Source organism: Rhipicephalus sanguineus, chromosome 5 (genome assembly GCF_013339695.2).
Source record: "Rhipicephalus sanguineus isolate Rsan-2018 chromosome 5, BIME_Rsan_1.4, whole genome shotgun sequence".
Lineage (NCBI taxonomy): Eukaryota > Metazoa > Arthropoda > Arachnida > Ixodida > Ixodidae > Rhipicephalus > Rhipicephalus sanguineus.
The window spans coordinates 49,473,558-49,496,149 of NC_051180.1; the positions used below are offsets into that span (position 1 = coordinate 49,473,558).

At 43.9% G+C, this 22,592-nt stretch overlaps 1 pseudogene; it reads right to left on the reverse strand.

Moving 5' to 3' along the window:
- The window catches only part of LOC119393605 (atrial natriuretic peptide receptor 1-like), a 78,768-nt pseudogene that overhangs the window by 21,028 nt on the left and 35,148 nt on the right, over window positions 1-22,592 (reverse strand).

A 22,592-nucleotide genomic window follows, 5' to 3' on the forward strand; every position in this document is an offset into this window, starting at 1 on the left:
ATTCATAGTGTTTATTTATTCTGTATTTCACGGAAGCGGCACGTTGTATAGGGTTTCGAAGGTATAACAGTTCTTACCTTCACAATGTCGTTTATTAAGGAGTACCGGAAGAGCCATTCCAGTCGGAGTGAGTCGTTATGCAATACATCCTGTCAAAACAAAAACAACAGCAGCAAAAATAAGTAAGGAATCTGTGTATGCGAAGCTCTCACGAGTGGTTAAGGCAAAATGGCGTTTTACATCAAGAAATGGACTGCACGTTTTTGTTACGAACAGATCCTTCCGCCGTAATGGTGGACCACGCCATTCAAATGAAAGACTTCATGAACATTACTTTAAACATGTTAAATCACAAGGCAAGCAGAAACGCACCAATGCGCCAAGTAAAGATAAGAGATGCTCACTGAATATCAGCGATGAACGTGTCCCTAAACTACGATCTTCAACGTCAGATAAAACAGCAGCCGCAGCTAAAACATGCCCGTGTTCACTGGTTTATTAGTAAATTGCGACAAGGCTGCCGAATTCTCGTTAAAGCTGTGCTACGGTGTTGAAAGAAGCGAAGTTTCTGGGAGAGCGCTGAGGAAGTAGTGGGCTCGAAATAGTCCAAGGAACATAAACTTATAGGAGCCTCCGAAAGATAACCAACAGACCTGTGGTATAGCGATCTGTTTGTTAGTTTTATCTGGGGCAGAATTAGGGTAAGCAACAGTATTTTTAGACATTGGTTTACGGGCCAGAATGGCCATTTTAACTTTAGGTAATGTGCGCTTTGTGAAAAAACAACAACAATTAACTGTAAAAAAAATTATCTTTTTGAAGAGCTAAGCAACGGGAAATTATGGTTGATGCACAGGACGGGTGGTTGTCAATATCGCTTGCTTAGAGCAGGAAGTAGCACCACTATGTTGTCACGATAAATATATTGCGGTTGCCAGGAAAGGCAAACTGCACATCTCGCCCCTCTCATCTCCCAGGGGTCATTGTCGAGAAGTGGTACTTTCGGTGCTGCCTCGCAGACTGTTTCACGAGGACAGCTATGTAGGGCTTAACGCCAGTGTCACACAACAAGATTAAGAGAAAGTTTCAATACCGCTTGTGGCGCGCCATGGATATGAGTACGCTCCTAAAGGGACTCCTTGTTTATGCTCAGCCACTGGAGTGTAGCAATGCCCACGTGCGACGCAATTACAGCTGCCTCTCAATAAGCGTGTGTGATATTTATTATTTATGTGAATAAATTCAAGTAGTCGTAAGAAAAGGCATCTCTGGGGAGGTATTCCATTGCATTCAGAGCAAAACCAAACAACCCATGCTGGGTAATAAGTAACATATCTTCCAAGCTGAAAAATGTATTTTGCTTTAACGTGCGGTAATTAGCTACAGCACAGAAGCCTTCAACAAGGACAGCGAGGGCTCACCTGCAAGCTTCCTTTCGGACAATACTCTGTGATGATGGCAATGTTTGGCACATCCACGCAGGCACCGACGAACCTTGCTATGTTTTCGTGCTGTGTTTCTCGCATCTACAGGCGAAGATCATGAAAAAGAAAAGTTATACACGTACGTTGAAGAGTTTCAGCAAAATGGGGCTTACTGACAGTCAAGAGAGCACTGCTAATGCGAGACCTGTTTAGTAGCGCGTTTGAATGGTTAGCAAGGCCCTTTAGTGGGTTAAGTTGAGCTTATTCAGTTTCTGAGGACCGCGGGTTGTGGTTCGAAAACGTAGTACGGCGAATGAAACCCCGTTAATTTACTTTTTAAACAAACAGAGGCCGAATTAACGAAGCTATTCGTTCGTTAAGTACTGTTTGCCATTGGACAGACGCCTTCAAAAATAATGTGTCCGACAGCATGATCGGCGGGGATTGTTTTCTTAATAATACCCCAGCGAAACAGTTTATTTTATGAATGCGCACCCAGTAGCACAAACACTGCCACGTAGGATAACTTATTGATTTTCTTAAGCGAATATAGCTTTCTACAGGGACACGCAGGCGACGTTGGCCGCCGTAAAAATAGGCTAACCTCTCTGCTATTTTCAGCCTCATGTCAACTTAAACTCTTTAGTTTTTCCAAAACATGTGATTTGGGGGTTTGAAACCTTGCTTTCAGTAACATATACGAGGGATTTAGATTCAAACACAATCACTAAGTACGCAGGTGTATAGTTTTGTTGCATTGAATGTGGTTTAGCTGGAAAATCTAGAAGTAGTGTGCCTCTGGCTACTCCATCTGAGTAATGAACGAATTGACAAAAAGAAAACAAATAGGAGAAGATACAATACAGGAAAAAAATAAGCAACAACAACGAACACAAGTAACTTCGTAAAACTATTCCTGCTTTCTCGGACGTGAGTCCATGGAAACGAAAGTTGCTCGCTTACCTGTTTGAGCTCAATCAGGACGCTTCTGGTGAGTTCTATTCTCTTCTGGTGAGGCAACCTTTTGACGGACACGACAATACCCTGCATAAAATGCATCCGCGAGAAACTGTTAATGCGACGAATTCCATCTTCGCAGACAGATCACTTGTCATGCTTTTGCCTCGGAGGAGTTAGTGTACTGGCGGATAACATTATCTCAAGATGAAATCACATTAGAAGAGGCAGAAAAAAATTCGGGCGCCATTCCATTCTGTGAAAGTGGGGGACCAGTGAAGTTGTGCAGCACGCGGCATAGAGGTGACAGAATTTTGATGTGGGGAACAGAAAAGCACATAACGTCTATTGGAGGCACAGAAAGTTCCTTTTTAATTTAACGTATGCACCTTTAAAACACTCCCATCTCGATTTGGGTGGTTCAGAATTGAATCGCGCCGTTTATTTATTTATTTATTTATTTATTTATTTATTTATTTATTTATTTATTTATTTATTTATTTATTTATTTATTTATTTATTTATTTATTTATTTTTCTGTTTATTTATTTCTCTGTGTATTTATTTTTAGTGAACCAGTGGTAAGTACTGGGGTTTTGCCCAGTTTCTATGGTACATACCTGCTAGAGGTTTTTATTTTAGCAGGGTTACTATTCGCAGGTTTACTGTTCGTGTAGTTACGAATGGCCTAGTTACATACAGCTTCGCTGTAACAAGCAAAAAGCGAACCTATCGTAAAGCTGTGCTTATTGCATGCTCTGATTCGCTGGCGCTGTGGAGCATAAGCATCGTAAATAATCGTAAGGGCATTTTTTGTGGTTTTATCTCCGATCTGTGATAACGCCTAGATACTGTCAGCGTGCACAACCCCACCATGCAACTGCGAAACCGCTCAGGTAGAGCATGCAGCGTACTTTCGTCTTTGCTGAAATTGCTGGTCGGCTTTGAAGGATCAGCTTATTTGAGATAAAAAAGAAAAAAAAAGAAACAGAAGCGCCTTCGATTTAAGGATTCTGCTGGTGATAAAAACTCTTTGTATTACTACGTTCAACAATACAAGCTACCTTTGCCAAGCACGTACATGTTAACGCAGCAGTTGAAATGATGAAGGGAGAGCCAGAAGAAAGCGTCCGTAAGAGCAACATAAGATTCTAATCACAGTTATGTTCATAGGATTCACGCAATATTTGCGATGTGCTTTTTCATCTGGCAGGAGTGTCAGAGAACAACGTTCAGGCGCGGAAAGCGCATGATCTGAAGCGGTGTGAAAAGGACAAGCTCTAAACCTCATTTCTGAAAATTTCATCATTGTAGCTACTCTTTCTTAATGAATAGAATAACCAGCACAATACTTTCAACGCAGAATCATAAGTTCTGTTTGTTAAATTTCTCGCTTGCTGCAGATCGACGACGATGTTTCTGACGTCTGTCCATGGACATAAGCAGCTTTTTGGCGGACGGATATAAACATTCTAATAATTGATTACGTTGCAAAGCTGCGGGGCTTACCGGGACCTCGTTATCGAGAGGCAGGTTTTCTGACAATCCGACCCAATCTTGTCTATGTGGACCATTGATCCCCCGCCCTTAGGGACAGAAATGTAGACAGTAAGAGTCATAGCGTCGCCGTCGACCTCTCGTAATTTTTTTTTCCTGTAAGCTATTGTATCTAATACGCTGACATCGGAACAACGCGAAGAAGCCAGATGAGCGCAAAGGTCATAATCCATATAATGCAGCAGATTTACTTTCGTCTTCGGTGCGACTGCGTAAGTTCCTTTTTGCTGTAATGCTTATTTAGATGCAAATACATGCGAATGTACGCTACGTGCAAAGATGGGCCTATTATTTTTTTATGGCTTAAATTTAAGAATGTTGCGTAGTTGGTTATGTTTTTTTGACGGTGAGGGTTTGCTGATTAGGAAAACATTTATTTCCGCAATAGTGAGGTCTTACAGAAAGTGTTTCTCTACGCTCAACGATACTTCATACAGCCAGTAACATAATAATAGGAAGAACAATAAACAACAGTCCGCAACGTTGGCACAGCGGGTACGTTGCTCGGCTGCTGACCCGGAAGTCGCCCGTTCGAACCCGGCCGCGGCGGTCGCATTTGAATAGAGGCGAAATGCTAGATGCACTGTGCGATGTCAGTGCACATTAAAGAGCACCAGATGGTCGAAATTTTCGCAGCCCTCTACTACGGCGTGCTTCATAATCATATCGTGGTTTGGTACGTAAAATCTCACGAATTATTGTAGTAAACAACAACAACAACAACAACAACAACAACAACAGCAACTGGGACGGCGGCTACGACAAGATTATTGTGGCTTTCTAACACATAAAAAACAAAAGTTAGGCATTTTACGGTTGGCTATACTAAAACTTCAAGTGCGATATTCAGGATAAATAAATTCAGGATTCCCGGCCGCGGCGGCTGCATTTTCGATGGAGGCGAAAATGTCTGAGGCCCGTGTACTTAGATTTAGGTGCACGTTAAAGAACACCAGGTGGTCGAAATTTCCGGAGCCCTCCACTACGGCGTCTCTCATAATCATATCGTGGTTTTCGGACGTTAAACCCCAGATATTATTATTATTATTATTATTAGGATAAATAAAGAAAACGAAATCAACGAAAAAAAAAAACATATGATCAAGACGCACAAGACAAATAATCACAAGGCATTAGTACCATCAGCATAGTGTATATAATACATGATAAGGTAATCCATCACGGATTACAACTCTCTCCAGTGCATCTGTACCTTGCTAAACGCTTTCATACAAGCAATCCTGTGATATAGCAGCTGACGGGCACACTCGAATCATATCTCTCCGTCCGATATCTGAAGCGTGTCTGCAACAGGTTCAATATAGTCGGTTGCACCACAATAACCAGTCTGCAAGCGTGTGAAGCCCATCACTCATCGCGTCCTTCGGTCTTATAAGTGCCGCTCCTGCAACAACGTGTATCCAGCGAAATGCAATCGCGTATGTTCTGCACAAAGCACGCAGGGTAGAAAGTAAAGGCAGGATAGAGCTGTAACTGAGATCCATTAGATACTGCCTGTTGTGTCCGGGGACGCAAACACTGTTTCTGGAACTCGGTCTTTTGGATTCCCGTGCGAACGTTAGAAGTCCATCCTGTTTTGCCCGAAAGTGAATAGACATTAAGGCATCATGTTGCCAAATACCACCGCCCATGTGCATTAGTCGGAATGTCTGGGGCACCCTTGTGCCGATTGTTCATACACCGAGCAGAAGCTATTCCCTTCGATTACTTTGAGGCATCTGGACAATGAGGTGATCGCTGCAAGTCGATGATACTCTTTCATGGTGCCGAACATTGGCAGCAGTTGCCGGGGCACCTAATGCTTACCGATTCATTTCGAAGTCTGCTGGACCACATTAAGTGTTTGCACGCGCCAACCGGAAGTGAAGAGACAATTTAGAAAGTATGCATACATACATATATGACTTACACAGGCACAGCCAGATAATACGAAAAGGAGACAGGAAATGTTAGACTGCGCGCTGAGGGCAAGAAGCAAGAAAAGAAAGAACAACTCTTGGCACTCGATAACATTGGCTACGCTTTATCTGTCGCGATGGCTTCAACTCGGCGCGCTTTATTCAATGGGAGCAGTCGCAACTGCCGCAACGACTCTTCCGCACGCCAGCACGTTCTCGTAGAATGAAGCTAGCGAAATTCTCTGCCCGCGAAGTATGCCTGTGCACGCGAAGCACGCCAGTAGGCTTGTTTCTCTTTCCTCACATGTACGAAACACTTGAAGAAAAATGACTTACAGTGAGTAGACACCATCTACTTGGTCGTTAAGCTTACCTCGCTGCAGTTAACGATGTTTATGTCGCTAGCTGCGCCATAGCATCAAGTTCATAAATATTTTTGTTAGGGGGAATATATATGCGAGTGAGTTCTAACCAATTGACCGGGTTGCTTTTGAAGTGACAGGTTTTCACGGATACGCATATGAGAGATTTAGAATTGCTCGAAACGAGAGCTTTTCTTTACTGGACAAAAAGCGAGTCATCCGGACAAAATAAATGTGCTGTTTGGTGAGTGTAAATACAATATTTTCGAAAGCACCGGCAGAACTGTTGAATTACACCAGAACATTTTTTACTATACTTGCTTATCGCAGCCCTGAGTTGAAGGTATGTGAAGTATTTCAGTACTCAAGAAAAAATAAATACTTTCGAACCATGTGTGTCAATATCTATAATTTTTCCGATGACAATTCATGTTGGATAATGAGTTGCTATCATTTCATCAAACTGTACGCGTATGACTGTAATAAACTTAAGCTATACGTAATGGTAATTCATCTGAGCATATATTGTTTATAATTTTTCTTCCTTTCTAGCTCTATTCTAATGTAGTCACGCTTCTTGCAATATCTCCTTTTCATAACACAGAAACTAAAAATGAAAAACAAATCCGCTTTTACTTTCGGTATCATTTCGCTCCTACACATAATCAGTTGGTGATAACTGCAGACAGGAATGCAACACTCGCAAGAATAACCTTCCTGTTTTCTGTCCTGCTGCAGTGTCATTCAGGGATTAGTTCTTCCCCCCCGCCCCGCGTCTTGAATTTGGCACTGCGCAGAGATGACGTAACAAAAGAAAACATTTGAATCCTTAGTCAGCGAGCGTGTCACTCCTGGATGCCAGCTTCCGTCTAGCTCTCGCATTCGGTTTTCCTGTCCAAATGTTGCACGACGCGCAAGCCTCCCGCCACTTCAGACAGCGCGCAACAGACCGAAAACGTGAGTGGGTGTGCAAAAGGGGCTGTGGCACTCACCTTGAAGGATCCCGTCAGGATGAACTGTTGCTCGTTGGCTTTGGCGGCCGCTTCCATAAAGGCGCTCTGCGACAGAAACCGGAAGATGAGAGCAGGGCACTCTTGTCACAGAGCCAACAGAGAGACCCCAATATTAGTTTTGTTACTTGCTGCAGAAGCGCGGGACTCAGTACATGACGAGAGTGAGGTGAAATTCAATGGCGAAGGAGAGGTGAGGGCTGAGAAACATGCAATGGACGAAATAAGACCGCGTTGTAAGGAATGCGTTTTCATGCTGTGTTTGAAGCCGACGCGGGATACAAGACCGGGAAGGCATCGGACGTGACAGAGAGTTCATTTTTGCGCATACAATGCTTAGATAAAGTCCCTGTTTCAAACACGAGAACGACAATATCAGACAGTTGGCATGTCGGCCGGCAACAGCCGGCGCACCTTTGCAATACAAGGTCCGGATGCTGAAGACAGCTTGCTGACTGCTTATCTTCTCACTTCGCTCGGACATAGTCGAGTGAATCGGAAGTAATAAAGTGAAGCAGTTGTGATGGTCTGTACACTGAACTTTCTTGATTCTATTGTTACTGCACTGCTGGAGCGCATGTGTGACAGTAAGAACAGCCGTGCTTGTCACAGAGCGCATCACAGCACGGCTGGTATGCTAACCGGCTCGGAGTAGCCGGTATGCTTCCCTACGCTGGGGAAAGGGAGGGGGAGTTTTAAAGTTGGAAGAGTGAAGAGAGACAGAGAGAGAGAAAGAAAACACACATGCACAGCGCCACAGTCCGTCAGTCTTATGCGGTATACGGCATCACTATTGTCTACAGACGCTCGAGCAAACCTGTTGCACAGCACGTTGAAAACCGCAGCTAAACCACGAAAGCCAAGGTTATGGCGAGGAAAAGCGACTCCGTAAGAGGTAATTAGTAGCGTGAGCCACTCGTTTAGGCAGCCTGCGCAATCGTAGCAAATGTCAAGGCTGTTAGTTGACATTGCCTTGAGATGAAATACCTACGTCTCGCAGATCTGGAGCCCAGTGCACCCAGCCTTTTTCCATCTTAGTGGACATCTTTAAAGCGACAAAGATAAGAAAATAAATAAAAACCAAGTATTGAACACAGTAGCAGTGCGCACTTCAACTCTTTGTTGAAATAATGAAGTTCATTCCCATGTAAAAGGCCAAAGGGTACGCAACTTACTTAGACGTTTCGTTAGAACTATAAGCTTTCTTATAGGTTTGCGATACTAAGTGGCATACATTACGCGGTTTCTGGTGACTCATTTTCACGGGATAAAGTTTTTACGTTGTTAGCCCTCGGTGCAAGACACCACTCCATGTACCGAGTCTTTCTAGAATGTTATCGCCGGTTCTGCAGCGGAAGTCCGTGGTAAGATTGCATGGGTGTCGCGAATTTCGATGTGCGGGATTCGTCCACATCTAAGGTCAACATCTCATTAGTACAGAGGACCCCATAGAACCTGATGTTTACCACAGAATTCGAAAATGTATTATTGTGTTTATCGACAACATGATATTACGTCATATAACGTGCATTTCCCTCGTGATACGTAGAATAAACGTTCTAAGAAAGGGAAATTAGCAACCACCCGTTTGTAGCACGAAGCCATGAGGAAATCCACGCGGATTTCTCTGACAGAACGGTTCTTAGTTGACGAAAAATTCGTCCTGGTCCGGGGATCGAACCCGGGACCATCGCCTTTCCGGGGCGGTCGCTCTACCAATTGATAGAGTGACTGGTAGAGCGACGGCCCCGGAAAGGCGTTGGTATCGCGTTCGATCCTTGGACCAGGAGTAATTTTCCGGCAACTAAGAAGCTTTCTTTCTGAAAAATCCGCATGGATTTTATTGTGGCTTCGCGCTACAAACGGGTGGTTGTCAATTTACCTTTCTTATCCCTTCCGCCAACCTTGCGGGATTCTGCAGAACTGATTTGCAGTGAACGTTCTAGTTTTACCGGCTTGAATATTAATGAGGTGTTCACTTTAGATGTGGTCGACCCTGTACAATCTGGAACGTGCGCGCGAAGCATTTTCTCCGGAAATTAAGATGACTCACGTGGAATAGCCTACGCGTTTGACTCGTGGATCAGATTTCGACGATCGACGTAAGACTGTGCTCAATGCTGTGTCTTTTTTCGGAGTGTTGCTTATTGCGCTGCAAGCAAGTTGGCTTAATAAGCAGCTCGGCTTTTACTAGCACTTTAGCCTGCTATTCACTATCATGACAACGTGACAATCTGTAGCTGTGCCCAGGTCTCGGCGAAATCGAGTTGCCGCACTTGATAAAATATAAAAAGCTACAGACGTTGCAAGGCATGGGCGCAGCCAGCAAATTTTCTTTGTTTTTCTTTGGGCGCGGGGAGGGGGGTCGATCCCTCATCTATGTGTATTCGCGCGGGTGTTTGTGCGTGTGCTTGTATAGCTATAACGCGTAGAAAATGTAAATATACTGGAGGGTGGGGTGGAGGGTTCAAACACGCTCAAGTTCTTCCTGGCTACGCCAATTTTACAGAGGCAAGTTCTTTCTTGAATGAGCCATTTTTTTGTGTAAGATCTCTAACTTTTCCTTCCTTGTTCACGAAGGCATACCTCTTTGGCATACGACATATATTCTGAATGAAAGGTACTTGCAGCAAACAGAAATTATGCCCCGAAAGCATCGCAGAGCATGCTTTATGGGCCATGGGCTCACCGCGCTTGTGATGGATAGCCGGCTCATCATCCAGCTGCTCCTCTGGTTGCGTGTGAAGGTGATCTCCTCCCACTTAATGCGCCACGACATGTTGGCGATGGCACTTTCCAGCTGCATTTTGCTGCGTGGACAGAAAAAAATTAATTGGTCACTCATTCCTGGAGACCCGGAGGACGAATACAGAATGAGCACGAAGGAATGACCTCTGCGACAATATCGATGCATGGAAGCCTAGACGGATATTGCCAACATGTATTATTTCTTTAGATATGCAATTCATAACTTAGCAGAAGCATTTTCCCTCACCTACATTATTTTTTGGCGCATTTGTTTTCTAAAAGATAATAAAGATAAATTAGATCAGATAGAGTCAGTGCTATAACATTGATGTTCACAACTTGTTCTTGTTAGCAGCGTGATGAAATATTTTCAAAACTAGATTTCTCTATATAGTTATTTCCATCCGTTGGTAATCGAAATGCCTGTCTTGACTAATGCAAAACACTGTACTTCGGTTCTCAGTTATAACCACCACTTATTTGTTTATGTTATTGCTATAAGTAAATAATGGGATGCACTTACAGAATTCTGATACCTGTCTTTGTTTGGTAGTTGCATAGGCAGAACGTGCAATTTCTGAGATTTCAGACCTTGTAGCATTTCGAGTTTTGTACGCTTACTTCTTTTGCTAACTTACAAAAAACATCTTTACGACCATTGTATCATATTGTATGTTTTTCATAATAAATGAGCCAATTCGAATTGCAACTGGGCGTCAGCCGGGCTAGATAAGTGTTTTTTTTTTCTATCGTGTTACTCGCATTCGAACGACGAAATTGTGTTCTTTGTCTAAGCTAGCGCGTTCTTGCAGCTAGTGTCCCTTTACATCTTGAACGTATGATAGAGGTGCGAGAGCTGTGAGTGCTGAATTTTAAATGTTGCCCACACTTCTGAGAAACACTTAATATAAGAACTTCTCAAAAACCAACTTACCGATAAATGAGAAATGCGCAGATGAGTATGATTATCAGGAACACTAATGCAGATATGACAACAGTTTCGAAAAAAGGGAATTCCTCTGAAATCAGAAAGAAGGTTATATTTTCATTGGACACTGCGATTCTAAAGCAACGAAGTGAAGCACTGCCAGAAAAGGAAGCTCTTACCAGTTTTTAAACACTTTGGATCCTTGCCGTCGAATCCACAAAATGGGACATCAACTGGTGGACCCTTCCCTGGCCAATGAATCGCATTCACCGGCTGGTAGCTTTGGTTGGCTCCGAAATATTGTAGTACGACCTGCATGGCCCATGCAATAGCGAAATGTGTTGTATGCGCTTTCCAGGAGCAAACAAAAGGGAGAGTTCCATTCGATGGCTCTCATCTTCTTTCACACGCGTAGTGAAAAGTTTGTGTGTGAAAAGGCTGCTGTAAGCATTATTCCCACTACCAGTATGTGTCACCATCTTACAGAAACATCGAAAAAAAAAAGTTACATTCAGAAGACGTATACATGTCAGAGGATGACGTATTGCGAAGCTACATTCTACCTGATTTGTATTCTTGTGCACACTGCATATAGAAGACTGAACGCACGGATTTCAATCAATTATAAAAGAAAATTGTCGAGGGTCTCTTACACTATCGCTAGGATACGAAGACGATAACCTTAGTGGCAATGCATTAAAGACTGAAAGGCCACGTCGCAATCCACCGAGCCGTTCGGCACGTCGTGTCTTATTTCGTGCTTGTCAAGCCTCCTCTGGCGTGGCACGCATTTTCGGTCTGCCGCGCCATTCACTAGGCCGTTGCATCGCACACCTTTTCCGCGTTACGCAATAAACATGCCAGGCATGACGCAGGGGAACTAGCGCCTAGAAGGTGCGCAAGACTCGCAATCGAAGACGAAGAGCCTTACATCGAAATGTCCCGTTGAAGGATCCACTTGGTCTAGTAGAGCATAATCGGCAACTCGATCTCCGTTCATGTCAATCACGACTCTGCCCGAAACGCCTGGTAATGAAGGAAAACGAGCATTAGACATCATTAGCGACTTAGTGACTTTAGTGACTTATACACTCTTTTTCCCCCTTTAGTCATTGTTTCAGTGAGAAATGAACTGCCGGCCGAATCGATTTCGCGCTATAGTGGTGTCACGATATTGAAGCGCATGCGCCGCTCCTGCATGGACAGGTCTATGTTGTATCCATAGGTGTGCGCGGTACGTTTAGCTGCAAAAAGGAAGAAGCCCACGTGGTCGCACCGTCAAACTCAGCTCAATCGGTTCTTCAGAAGCACGGTTATCGTTCTGGCTTTTGCAGCTCTCAATAAAAACGTTCTTGGAAGTGCGGTGTATAACCTTTCTTGCTGAAAATTCATGTGCACGCCACACCGGGACACATACACTAGAGCGAACCAAAAGTGAGAGCAAACACCAAGGCAAATCTATGTAATCTGTGCAAACGCTAATCTAGTCAACCGATGATTTTCCTCCTGTCTCATGTCCTTGCTATCGCGATGTGACTCGAGTGACGCCGCTGGCGGAACTCGCCAGTGCGCTTCCGTTCTGAGGCGCCTTCAGCGTGACGTCTATTTTAGTATCGGTTTTAGTGCTTTACTGTCATGTGAAATTCTGGCTTCCGTTTTTGACATCGAACCAAAGGCGCCTTACCATTCGCCTCCATTGTTTCCATTACGCTCGCAGTTCATCGTGTTACATGCTGTATTTCGCAGATAAGGAAAAGCTGAAGTTCGCTACAAATTCAGGAATACAGTAATATCCAAACACGTAAACAAATACATCCTGTACACTAACTTAATCTTCGGTGTCAAGGCAAGACTAGTGGAGCTAAGCGACTGCGAACAAACCAACAAGTAGTATTCATTATTTCGTCTCGTCCTCATCCTCTTCCGTAGTGTCTGATGTCACCTTTGACTTTTTGTTACGTTATAATACATCAAGGTTAAATAAACGGGTCAATTTTGAGGCTTACAGTTGAAAGTTGCTTCCCGTTTCGTAATATACGTATTTGAGATCATACGTCTTGTCGAAGATATATCTTAAAGAATTTATAAATTGTGCGGGCGATCAAGTGCATCCAGTTGTCAGTGAAATTAGTGCGCTAATGCGTAGCTTATGCCCTGCGGATTGCACCTATAGAGGTAGCAACTAAATCTGTGTGCTGAGTGAGAGCTGCATTACACTGGTGCGTGTACAGTAGAATGTAACACTAATACTATCTGTAACTGCCAGAACCGTTAGCCTTTTAATGCATGATCGTCGATACACGGCAGCAGTTGCACATGCTTTAAGCTTCACTTCAGCTAAGGCATGTTCTGGTTATGTTCGAATTTCTTGGACGCCGAATGTTTGCACGCCTACTTTTCCTGTGGAAGGCATATGCATGTTTTTGGACGCGGACAATGTCCTGAACTTCAAGCGTGGAAAGACGGTCGCGTTAGCTCTTTGCTAATGGATATGACCCAACGAGGATACCCATGCCCCAAGCTGCATGTATTGTTGTCATTTGGATCGATCTGATAACACGAACGTACCTGTAATTGTTATATGCACCAGGCTGCGAATTGAGCCAGGCTGCTCAATTTTTCAGGCTCGAATATTCTTACGGAAAAGCCTTAGTTCTACTTCGATTACGCTGTTCATGACTGGGCTCACCATTTATGCTCGCATTCCGCATTTTGTTCACCAGATTTTCCCCGTCGTAAGGATTCAGGCCACTGGCCACCGTTTCGTTTATGGCTTTGCAGAGCATGACCACGGCATCGTGAAAGCTGGCTGTGAAGTAGTTTACCTGTAAAAGAAGAAAAATGTACTAAATGGAACTTCATTTAATGCTTAACCTGCGCAAAATGCCGTGATTCGACGAAAAACTGGTTAAATGCGCACAGAACGTTGTGATTGTTTTAAATTTGGGAGCACATGGAAACTGAACCTTCGGACAAAAGTGTGCGTATTACTTCACACAGTACAAAAGCATGAGAACCAATACGAATTCCTATTCGTTTTCACTCGCCTCTTCCCAACAGAAATGCAGCAGGTTTAAAGTACCCTGTTCGAATTCTTTATCCGGCGTAGCTCATTTGCATCGATTTCGTACCAGCTGTATTTTTTAAAACACACTTTCTGAACATTCGGAAAGCCGCATGAGCTTGAAAGAAGCTTCTCCACTATGATAGCTGGCTATTACATAGGTACTTCGGATTCTCGAAAAATCTGGCGACCGTATTTTACTGCCATTCACAGTGCGAAGATTCATGGACATCGCCTCGTTGAATCACACGGCCTCTCCAAGTACCACTATATACAACCCTAAGAAACCGGAGAGCTGCAACACTTGATTTCACAAGTATTTAGCTTCCTATTACAGCTCGATCTCATTTTTATCAAACTATTTCAGCATCGTGTTGACTATTGCGTGTGCCCTTTATCTGAGACTGCTTCAGGAAACGAGGTTCCCTTTAATACAAAGGGGATTAGAGTTCGTGGTGCGTAAAAAAAAAATTAAATAATAAGAACACACATATAACTCATGTTGCACTATGTGGGAATTTGCGCTCTTCCATTTCTTTACGCCAAACATAGACTGCAATTACTTGTGTGAAGGCACGTTCCACTTTCATGTCATAACCAATTCCTATGAGAGAGTCATCAACCATCTCTTAAGTGGCACGTACAGCGAGTGACACTGGCTTTTCTCTTTCGATCATTTCCGGTAGAGCACTTACTTCCGGTTTCCCGAACACTCAGAAAAAGCCTTGTAAAAATAACACTGGTAAAAAATAGATTGTTCCTGTTCAATCTAAGAGCTATGCTGGATACACACGATATCGGAGGGTAGTTTACTTATGATAAGGACCAATTAACTGTCAGTGTAACTAATGAAACTTGATTGAATGATTTTATTGAAAGAGCAGGCAGTTTTCTTGTGAGCAGCTGGGATCGTTGCGGCACCTGGCGGAGCAGATCTCAACCACAAGCTTATTTCTACATGGCCTCTAGATATCCGTATCGGCAATGTGATGGAACACAATGTTAACCGAAGGAGTGCACTAGGGCACATGAACGACGACGTGCGAGTACCACTACCAGATACCCAAGTCACGAATTATGTTCGCCTTCCAGTTTTCCATCCGCATTTCTACGCTTTTACCCGCGCGCGCATAAGGTTTCGAAATGGGCGCCAAAGTAAGCGCGTGTCACGTGAAGCGTGTTGTCGCGCACCGTAATAAAACATAAAGGGCATCTGGAGTGCTTGGGAGCACTTTTGGAAACTGTCTTGAAATTGCCTGCCCGAATGGTCAGCCTGACAGCTTTAGCAATGCCGGAACCGCAGGATCTGCAAGGGAGGCGTTTATTTTTCTCTGAGCAGTAGATAACACGGAGAAGTCGTTCCTAGTGTCTGCACTTGCCGCTCGTGTTTATATACTCCCTTCCCCTTCCCCTCCCCCCTTTTCACCTCATAGGAATCCTAAAAAAGCAGCCGTGGTGCAAGTTCCTTAAAAATGTTTTCCTGCCTTTCGGGCCACTTACGACTGCGGTAGCGGGCGTAAGAGTGTTGCGGAAGGGCCAAATGTCTAAATATTTGCTACAGTGTCTCTGTAAACACAGTCTGCTGGACAAGCACACGGAAGTTTCCAAGCTGCCGATACGCAGTGTGGCAAAGTTGAGGTCACTATGTATTGCTGCGCTAAACGCTGGCAGCAATGTTGGAACTCGTACATCTTGACAAACGCAAAGCAACAAAATCGCTTAAGGAAGAGACACGGAAACAGGACAGTGTGCTAGCGCCCGTCTTGTTGCTTGCGTCTTGTTAAGATGTATAAGTTCAGTTACCATCAACTAATCCGAATTTCTGTGAAGAATGTCGGAATGAGTAGCAGTTGAAAAGGGGGATAAAACCATGCGATGAGTAACAGGTTGCCTACACCTTTAAAGAGTTTATGCATCGCCCTGTCTTAGTACGCTTGTGTGGCGCCGAAAGTTTGAGCAGGAGAAACGCTAGTAAGGAAACCAGGTATTGCACAAAAGCTAAACCACAGACCCGTTTGATGCATTATAAATGGCACTCAGCCTGACCGTCACTTCGTACTTACTGCTGTTTATTTTTATTTTCATTGATAAATTCACCCAGAAGGCTAACTTATGACTCCCGAGCCTAGAAAAAAAGTTTTTTTTTGAAGTGAAGATTAGAGGGAACGAATTCTCCTTTCACGAGCTTTCATGATTGACTTAACGAATAACCGTTTGCATTCTTATTATCAACCATTGTGGTGGTTTCATCGAAAAATACAACAATGAGAACGCCAGTTACAGGTTGCACGTAGGGAGTATCTTGCAGTGAGTGAAAATCTTGAAGCGGATAAGAGAGGACGTGGGTATTCCATAGCACTCTGAGGTAATTCAGTTCCGCTATGGGACAAACCCCTTATTGGTTACTGATATCGTGTGCTTTTATATCGTTCGCACTATAAGTTAGGCCGCATGAACTGTTAAAATGGCTGCCGCAAACTAGGGAACCATGAGACGTACGGGACAATGTCACACTTCCGTGTGCTTAAATAACCAAAGTTCAGTTATTTAAAACTAGGCCATTCGATTACTTTTGCACACGGAATATCGTCTGTACTCGTAGTTAAGGCAACTCCGCGGACAGCTATTTTGTCTATTCTTGGGTGCGTGTGTGTTTTACTTATATTTATCTTCTGGCTAACATCCCTGCTTACACACACACACACACACATACACACACACGCACACACACACACACACACACACACATATATATATATATATATATATATATATATATATATAATATATATATATATTAATGAGAACTAACAGACAATAATGCCAAGGAAAGTATAGGGGATGTTTGCCCGCGGCAAGCTATCTTTTCGTCCACTTTTCTTTCTTCACAATTACCTTACATTTACTACTAAAAACATCCCCATACTTTCCTTGGCATTATTGTCTGCTAGTTCCATTAATATTGTTATAACAAAGAAAACAGCCCTTGAAATTAACACTTCTTTCCTTCACATATATATATATATAGTTGACCCAGAGATACCCAGATACCCCATGTTCCAAGGATTTCTGATGGCTTCAAGATTTCATCTTCCACTAAACTTATATCGTATTTGGATTTCTGTGAGTACTTACCACTCGTTCCATGTAATTGGGGAAGTGATACTGTGTGCGCGAGCGGTGCTTGACCTCGTTGGAGAAACGCATGTACTCGTCCGACACGGGCTGGTTCAGGCTGATGATCATCAGTGACTCGAACGCCTCTCGAAGTCGCACACGCCGCTGCGGGTCATCTGTGCACGACAAGATGCAAAAAAAGAAGTAACATATAAGACGAAAGGAAACTGCAGTGCATGGCTTATTTTTTGCGAAAGCTGTTGCCCAAAGAACTAATGATAGTTAGGCATCTAGCGCTAAAATGCAAGCTTTGACTGTGGTGCGCTTTAGTGGGACGAATTATCGTGTGAGATGTCATGCTTGTCCATATGCCTTCCCATACATTATTTTCTCATATAAATAATAATAATAAAAAAATTTCCATATGCGTACCTGCTACGTAACATCAAATATACTATACCAAGGGCAAAGATTGCGTACATTTGTTCCTATATTATTGCTACGGTCTCCGAATGCATTTCATCAATAGGACTCATGTGACTTATCGCGTGCACGACTCCCAGTCCGTGTAATTTAGTGAATTACGGAACAGTATGAATTTCCAGTTTGGAGAAGGAAAACTCTTCAGCAGCGGTAACTATGTCATTTAAAAAGACTTAACTCGCTGCATGGATGCGAGTAATTCAATAAATCTGCGCTTTTATTTTTTTTTTCACTCCTGCAAAGCATTCCAGATTGTTTGACCTACCTGACCGTTGCAATCGGTTTAGGACCCGCCTAATCCTTGCAAGCGGTCTGTGGGGATTTCGAAGCGTTCGCATTGCGCGACAACACTAAGAGCGCTGTCAAATGGTGTTCTAGTGAACTTATCGACAGTAAAAGCATTGGCGATGTATCATTGACACGTCTTCGATGTATCATTCCACGATTCTCCTTCTTAGTCACGATGTCTCAACGTTCGGCGTTCTTTACTTTTATTGACAGTGCGGTGGCTCAAGACTGGTATATATGCCAGGTGCTTACCAACACCTTTGGACCACGACATGTTTCCGGCAGCCTCACCCTGGAAGAGCTCCGGGTAGAGGAAGGCATACTCGCCGGATGACGTCATTCCCAAATCCTGCGCATGCTCCAGCATCGTGCGCACCTCTTTTTCGCCTGTCAGCAGGACCACGACTGCGTTAGGCCAATAGGAAAGCAAGTCAGGGGTCATCACGGCTAATAATAATAATAATAATAATAATAATAATAATAATAATAATAATAATAATAATAATAATAATAATAATAATAATAATAATAATAATAATTGTTGGGTCATCACGTCCCAAAACCACGATACGATCAGGATGGACGCCGTAGTGGAGGGCTCCGGAAATTGGACAACGCGGGTCTCTGAGCAAACGGGCCTGTAGCATTTCGCTTCTATCAAATGCGGCCGCGGTGGCCAGGATTCGATCCCGCGACCTTCGGGTCAGCAGATAAGTGCTGACAGAGGCAAACTGTGATATAGAGTACTTAACATGGTATAAGATGTATTAAAAAAGTGAATAATACATTAAGAAAGGCAAGGAGGCACACGTCAAAAAGGAAAAATACAGCGGAGGTGAACCCGGATCCTCCCGGTTTGCTAACCTGCACCATGGCAGAGGACAAAGGGAGCTAGTAACAGACGTTACGTGTGCCTTAGCACGGAAGCTCTCATCCCACAATGTTGCCTCACTGCAAATAGAAACAAGAAATGAACAAGTTTCTTGAAGTTTTCAACAAACGAATAAGTTGGTTTATTGCGAACGGGCAAATGAAATATTAAGAGAAGGAAAGAGAGAGAGGTCATGTGAAGACGCCGGGAGCAAGAAAACTTGGAGGACGCTTGAGCTTCGCCTTCAAGAGTAGAACGCGATAGCGTAATCGGGCCTGTGCGTATCGCCTTCTGCAATTGCTAGCCTAGCTTCGGTTCTAGATGAATGCCTCAACCGTGCTATAAGGAAACGAACGACTGCGCTTGTAACATTGGCCGTTTCAAACTGTCCTAGAATGCCTACTGCAAGTGCAGTTGTAAAGTGCCCACTACGCCATAATTATTCCTTTTGCGAGTCAGCGAAGGCTTCCACTACGCGTCCGTAAGGCAACACGCGAACCTACGCAGCTGTTCACTTTGTTGATGCTTTTGCTGATGGTGATTGTCGAATATGTCTGAGCGCTTTGTAATGGGTGGTCATTTAAAACACCCACTCGTTGCGCAGTTCACATGTTTTGACGCCTGGTGCGATTATACGCTTCCGCCACGCAATATTACATGCGTTAAGGAGACTCCTACTACGTGACATTCTTATGGTGTTTATTTGCGAAGCAGTTTCAAGCAATAGCGTGGCTCTAAACAACTCGATTTAAATTCGCATAGCATACGTTATCTCGTGCCACCCAAAAGCCATTCTATGCCTGTTGACATGCTATTACTAATGGGTATGCACAGTTTATGGAAAACTCGCATGTTAGACAGGCATGCGAAACCCATGGTATCATCACGGTCGCATTTCATTCAAATGGCTCTTCAGCTAAAAGACTTTTATCAACAATTAGAGTTTCAGCCGGACTGGTATCCACTCTTCATGAAATGTATAGCTTTAATACCCTTTTAGGACTTCTGTGTAACGCTTGTACGCTGGTAGAGGCCACCTTGAATATTTTGTTTCCTATGTATGCTAACTACGCACATTTGTAATAATACCATGAAGAAAAAAAAATAGCGTGGCTCTGTGGTAGAACACCTGCTTGCCACGCAGACGGCCTGGGTTCGATTGTCACTCGGACCCGAAGATTTCTATTTTTATTTTATTTGCATGTTTCTCGATTTTTCGGTCACAGGACAAGATGATGATTTTTCGCTCACAACCAATGACGCCGTCGCCGACACCGACGCCGACACCGGAATTTCTGCGAAACGCGCTCTTTAACGCTATCGCGTTAACATTCTTGACACTGTTCATATTGAACTATTTGTATATCGACTTTCTCCTTTTGTTTAGCCAAATTTTGTCTACTATAGTCATTTAGAACCTGAGGATAGGTACAAGCACCACCCACTGATATCACTGTCCCGCCCAGAGATAATTTTCATATACGTTCCATCCAATCACATCAGCTTACTTCCATGACGTCAAGCATTTGACACGTGTTACAGGTAGTTGGTGTTGTGGTGTTGCCATACAGACAAATGCTCGTGTAGCTGGTTTGAAGTCGAAAACTTGAATGTCCTGGCAAATTTCATCAGAGATATTGACATTACTGCACAGCCAAAGGTCATATTTTTGTAGCAACGACAAAGCTTTGGTTTTCTATATGCGTGGCATTTACATTGGCGCAGAAAACGTACTTATGGTTCTAAAAAGAGCTATCTTTCGTAGGTGATTGACAAGCGCGCCGTGGTTTTGCAGACGGAGCTTGCACGTATTCTTCGGTTCTAATTGACTGAAGTGCTCTCTACGCTGCGTGCCATACGGTGTTGCCGAATCCGGTCATACGCACCGCGGAAACGGGCGTTGCATTCTTGTGACGAATGCTCCATGAAAACAGGTGGCTGAATCATTACCACGCTTCATATTTTGTTTTCTTCATCACGACGAATCAGGTCCTTTCCGATGCTCATTCCACTGTTTACGTCGTTTGTGCGCTTCCTTTGTTATATGTATAACCACATAATGACAACCCGCTAATGGAGTAGCGTTTTTTTTTGTTTTTATTTTTTGCTGACCCTGCAAACCTTTGGGTCTAACAACTATGACCGAACTAAATGCATGTGAGAAACTGTTACCTCGCAGAGACCCATTAGCGCAATCCATTAGGATTTCCGGTGATTTGTCGCTCGCCTTATACACAGTGCATTTCCGCGTAATGCGGAGTGGCAATGACCCCGCATTCCTACCGAATCGCGATGCATCGAGCATGTTCTGGCTTACGAAAGATGATGAAACTATTCTGATAAAAGTTTCTGCTGCTAGGACCCGAAGTGATGACCATGGACATCAACCACAGGTGCCGCTAACGGGAAAAGCGGTAGCAACAACCTTGTTTTTGTTCGTTCATTGATATTAAGTTTTTTTTATTTTTTTGCTCTGTACAGCACGAGTCAGTAGCTATAGTTGACTAGCTTAGAGGCATGGTGCCTTGCAAATAATCACGCGATTCAAAGACACTATGCCAGGAAGGAGGAGGAAGAAATCGACGGAAAGTGAGGGAGGTTTGCCAGTTCTGTGACCGGTTGGCTACCCTGTGCTGAGAAAATGGGTGAGGGGAATAAAAAATTACGATAATAGAAGAGAGATGTTACAAGAAAAGAAAGGAAGAAAAGATTGGCCGCCTTCCCGCACTGCGAACGAGAATGTCCAGCGAAGCTGTGTTAAACACCACATATGCAGATGGGGGGGGGGGGGGGGGGAGGGTAGGTTTTATTATTACTTTAGGGTAATGGTAGTGATAATAGCTTTGTTCTCGCTGTGCTAGACCGTGAATGGCTCCGCTACCATTTTCAGCAAGACGAATTTGTTCCTTTCGTCGAGCATTGTATTCACGCTGTTCTTCTGATGTCTTTCTGATTGTATTCACGATGTTCTTCTGATTTCCGTGGCTTACCCATGGCAGTGTTGAATCAACTGAACGAGTTGCTAGACGGGTCTCCCCTTTATATATGAAATCGGGGAACACACTCGGGGAGAAGGAAGAGCCGTTCGACGTCACTCGAAGCCCTCGTGTGAAGTACAAAGCAGCTGCGACCTAACCTTTGCCGGGAACGCGTGGGAGGCTGTTCCCATTCTTCGCAGGCGCCTTATCATCCATCATGCGGTTTTGATGCTTGTTTTGTGGCTATCTTTATTGAAACGAATGCTGAGCTCTCTGCTGTATGCCTGATTGCAAAGAAAGATATGCCGTTTGCCTTTAATTGTTGAAACGCCCGTAAACCACCCAGAGGTCGAAAGTTAGTTGTGGCGTTGCAGTTGTGCACGAGTCTACAGCGAACGCTAGCGGAGTTACACGCGTTTGCTCGTTTCGCTCTTTCCTTCCCTACACTGCGTTCATCGGGTCGTCTGTCCACCTCTCCGAATGTCGTTCCTCAGCGTCCGAGGTGAAAACGCAAGGAACGCGTGCATCTGCTAGCAGAGGAGCACGCCAGCGTCTCAGGTGAGTAGTGGGATTTGCCCAATTTTTGTGGCACGTAAGCGCTATCCGCCTCGTGCGCTGCTGCTTTGAGTTGTACTGGTGGCGCCACCAACGGCGAACGGTGGCGAAAGGTGGGTACGCGCGGCTCATAGAAGCCGTGGGCAAAGCGCCCGTTACTCGCCGTTTTTCTATTCATTTTTCATTCTGGTTTGATATTTGTACTGCCGACGCTGCTCCACTAGACAACCATGCCGTTTGTTACGTCGATTGTTCTATATTATTTGTTTTAAAATGACAGGCCCGTTTTTTTATGCGTGCGCGTGATGCACTGCGTACGTTTCTTACGTGC